Source organism: Chrysochloris asiatica, unplaced genomic scaffold (assembly GCF_000296735.1).
Source record: "Chrysochloris asiatica unplaced genomic scaffold, ChrAsi1.0 scaffold00205, whole genome shotgun sequence".
NCBI lineage: Eukaryota > Metazoa > Chordata > Mammalia > Afrosoricida > Chrysochloridae > Chrysochloris > Chrysochloris asiatica.
Window position 1 is genome coordinate 2,591,584 of NW_006408723.1, and position 4,679 is coordinate 2,596,262.

Below are 4,679 nucleotides of genomic sequence, written 5' to 3' on the forward strand. Positions count from 1 at the left end.
TCAAATAGCTGCTCACAGATTTTAAGACCTGAGCTACCCACCAATATAGGAAATAGAACATTATCTTTGTGGACTATGTTATGCTACTTGACCATAGTGTCTACTGACACTCTGGTCCTCGGTTCCCATGCCCAGTGACACAGTCTTTCAAAATGTTTGCTTATGGGTGAGAAACTTTCAAAACTTTGCCCCCATATGTCCTTCTATAATCATGGTTGCATTTATAGCTTATGTAACTGTTATTGCTGCTTTTATGCGCCTTCCAGTAGGCTCTGACTCATAGAGACCCTATGTACAACAGAATAAAGCAGTGCCTGGTCTTGGCCCATCTTCACAGTTGTTGCTATGTTTGAGCCCACTGTTGTTGCATTCACTGTGTCACTCAATCTCATTGAGGGTCTTCCTTTATTTCACTGAACCTCCAATTTACCAAGCATAATGAAACAGGGCACTAAGAAGGTTTTAACTTAGCCTAAAATAAAATGAAACTCAAATAGCCATCTTAGAGCAGCTAGAGTTAAAGTTTGACTCTCTCCCTAGCTACATTTCATAATTAACCACTCCTTTTCAATCTCCAAAGCACAATCTATGGCTCAAAAAAGGGGGACAACTTTCCACCCAGGAACAAAATCACAAATAGGAACTGTTGAAATGGTCACTGTGTTCGGGACATGCCCACCTGAACTACTGATGCGATCACCTTAACTGCAAGACTAGAAAAACAATACAACAAACAACAATGCCTGACCACAAGTTCCCTGATCTTTATTTTCTTTGCCTATTAAAACTTCAAGTTACCTTCCAATCAGGGAGGCAAATCTAGGAAATTACTTTTTCCCTGTTCTGCTGGCATTGATACTCAATGAAAGCTTTATCTTTTCCTCTGAGCCCTGTCTCTGAGTATTGGCTTTAGCAGTGGCAGGCGACTAGAAATCTCTTTTCGGTTACAATGATTGCCTTCTCTAGGTTACTGGTCCCTTCTGATAACATGTCCAAAGTACATGAGACAAAGTCTTGCTATCCTCACTTTTAATGAATGTTCATGGTAGTTCTTTCAAGGCAGATTTGTTTGTTCTTCTGGCAGTGCATGTTATTTTCAATATTCTTTGCCAACACCATGATTCAAATGCACCAGTTCTTCTCCAGTCTTCCTTATTCACTGCCCAATTTTTACATGCATACAAGACAACTGAAAGGAGTCCTGGTAGCATAATATGTTACACGTTGGGCTGCTAACCACAAGGTCAGCAGTTTGAATATACCAGCAGCTCCCAGGGAGAAAGAGGAGGCTTTCTGTTCCTGTAAAGATTTATAGCCTGGAAACCTTATACTGGGTCACACTGAGTAGGAACACTACGCCATCACCAAGATAACTGAAAATACTTTGGCTTGGATTAGGCACGCTTTAGTCCTCGAAATTGTATCTTTCATGGTAATCTAGTACTGCTATAACAGAAATACCACAAGTGGATAGCTTCAATAAACAGAAAAGTATTTTCTCACAGTTTAGGAGACTAAACATCCAAATTCAGAGTATTAACTCTGGAGAAAGGTGCTTGTCACCTCTTCTTTCTAATTTGTTGTTGTTGTTTGGTACCATCAAGTTGATACCAACTCATAGCAACCCTATGTACAGCAGAGCAAAACACTGCCCAATCCTGGGCCAACCTCACTACCGTTGCAATGCTTAGGTCCATCGATGCTGCCACTTGGCCAATGTTTCTAATTTGGATGCCTTTAATTTACCTTTCTTGCATTATAGCTTTGGTTAAGACTCTCAACACAATATTGAATAGGAGCAGTGATAAAGAGCTTCCTTGTCTGGTCCCTGTTTGCAAAGGGAATGCTTTCAGTTTCTTTCCATAGAGAGTAATGATGGCTGTTGGTTTTGTATATACACTCATAAATATGTTGAGGAATTTCCTTTCAATTCCTACTTTGTTGAGTGTTGGATTTTTTCAAATGCCTTTTCTGCATTAATCAATACAATCATGTGGTTCTTTTCCTTTTTTTAAAAAAATTTACATGGTGGATTGATTTTAAAAAATTATATTATTATATATATTATAATATAGAATCATCTTTCCATCCCTGGTATGAATCCTGTTTGGTCATGATGTATTATTTTTTGATATGTTGTTGAATTCTATTGGCTAGGATTTTGCTGAGAATTTTTGCATCTATATTCATGAGGGATATTGGTTTATAATTTTCTTTCTTAGTGATGTCCTTACCTGGTTTTGGTATGAGGGTTATGCTTGCTTCATAAAATGTATTGGTAAGTTTTCTAGCCTTTTCGATGTTCTGGAATAGTTTGAGTAGAATTGATGTCAGCTCTTCTCTGAATGCTTGTAAAACATCCCAGATCCAATAATATCATTATTGCAGTTTTGTTTTGCTCTGGAGTGTTCCATATCTGGACTGAATGTTGGGTGGTGTTGCCATTTATGTCAATCTTTGATTATTGTCTGCTCTTGTTGATTCTCAGTCCAAAGAATTCCCTTTAGTATGCTTTGAAGTTCTGGCTTGGTTTTTACAAAACCCCTTAATTTCTACTTATCCTGAAGTGTTCTGATTTTGCTGTTATATTTGACTGACAGCCTTGCTGGGTATAAGATTTTTGGTTGTCGGTTTTTTTCTTTTTGAGTTTTGTCTATGTCTCCCAATTGCCTTCTTGCTTGCATGGTTTCTGCTGAGAAATCAGAGCTTAATGTTATTGGTTTTCCTTTGCAGGTAATATTTCTTTTTTCCTTAGTTGCTTTCAGGATTTTTTCCTTTTGTTTGGTTTTCAAAAATTTAATTATGATATGTCTTGGTGATTTTCTTTCTTTTTTTATTTTTTTAAAATGGGTATAAGCATTATTTTATTGCACTTATAAAATGTCTTAACAGCACAAATTTAAAATTTGTAATTCAGTTCAGGAATATTTTATATAATAAACCATTTACAAAAAATGTAAGACACAAACAATGCAAAATGAATTCAAGGAGTCTTCAGTGTTATTGAAATTTAACAAAGTCCTTTGGATAAAATTTATTTTGGGTTTACAGCAACATTTTTTTATGTTGTATGTCTTGTAAATTCCAATAATTTTATCAGAAATCTCAAACGTATTATTTTGAAGCGAAATTATTATGAATTGGGCATTTTTATCTTGTTCACATATATAAAATGCAACAATAGACACATTTTTAAAATCAAGAGCTGCATTATTTCATCCATGAAGTAAAGGGGTTTGTAGTTATGAAGAGCAAATACTAAATGAACTAAGATTTTTTTCTCTTCCAGAAAGGCTGAAGATCGTCCAACTTTTCTTAGGTGGTCGAACACTGAACATGATTATTTCAGAGGAGGGATCTAAGCTGTCTACAAGTTTCAGTTCAGCATCACCTCCCAAAGTTAAAATTTGGTAATTTTCTTTTAATTTATTTGTTATTATATAAAAGCCTGCCATAAATTAATTAAGCTTTTGTTTTTGAAGATCTTCATATGCTTGTCTAAAATGATCTTTTTTGGAAGTAATTTTGTCCAATTCTGCTACCCTCTGCAAATATAATTCTTCCTTTTTATACTCTGCAATGGCACCAAGGTTTGGTTTCATTTCATGACACTGGGCTTCTAAAAGTGCAATTTGATTTGTTACAGAATCTGAATTCTTGATTGCTTCAAGATCCTTTGGGCTTAGAACTGAAACTTCTTCAACAGGATTATCCTTTATAGGATGCAATGGTATTTTTGAAATCTCTTTTTGCCAATATTTTATTCTGGAATTTTGTTCAGCAATGTGACTATCTATCTGTTCAAGTTTTAATTTAATACTAAGCACATCTTTTTGAAGAACATGCTCATTCTCTTGAATTATTTTCAGTTCTTGAAGTAAACTACGATGCTTTTTTTGCATCTCTAGCAAGGACTCTTCTGCAGTATTTGTGTTCTTTACAACCTCAAGGTTGCTTTATCCTCAAGACTTTTTAGTTCCACTGTTAAATCATCAACTTCTTTCTGAGAATCTTTTATTTCTTTTCTGTGCGAAAAACAAGAGTCTTGCACCTTTTTAAGATTTCCGTCTGCAGTCTTGTTTGCTACTTGGGCTTTAGTAATAGCACATTCATCCAATTGTTTATTTATTTGATCAAGTTTGTCTTGTTGGGACTTGAGTTTATGGCTATTGATTTCTATAATAAAGAAGCTCTGGTAGCGTAGTGGTTATGAATCGGGCTGCCAACCTCAGGGTCAGCAGTTTGAAACTACCAGCTGTTTCATGGGAGAAAGATGAGACTTTCTGCTCCCGTAAAGATTTACAGCCTCAGAAACCCTTTACAGGGTCGCTATGAGTTGGAACCGATTCCACGGCACATAACAACAACAACAACACAATAATATTGTGCAATCTTTTACCAGCTCTCTCAGCCACATTGTCGTATTCTGTTTTGAAAATACTAACATTTTCTTCTAGCAGTTTCTGCTTTTTTGGGCCAGGGGCTGTAGCAAGTACATTAGCTTCAATTTCCTTAATTTGCACATTCAAATATTCTTCTTGCTCTGATAAGCATTGGATGGTTGCAGTAAACTTTTTTAATGTAATCCTCATTTCTCGTTCACTATGTCGTAATTTAACTACTGCTTCTTCAAGTTGTACTTTTTGTTCCTGGATTTAGGCTGCCTTTTTTTTTTTTTT

At 35.6% G+C, this 4,679-nt stretch overlaps 1 pseudogene; it reads right to left on the reverse strand.

Annotated features, from left to right (window-relative positions):
• Window positions 1-3,010: 3,010 nt before the first annotated feature.
• Window positions 3,011-4,679, reverse strand: part of LOC102819076 — a 12,920-nt pseudogene continuing 11,251 nt past the window's right edge.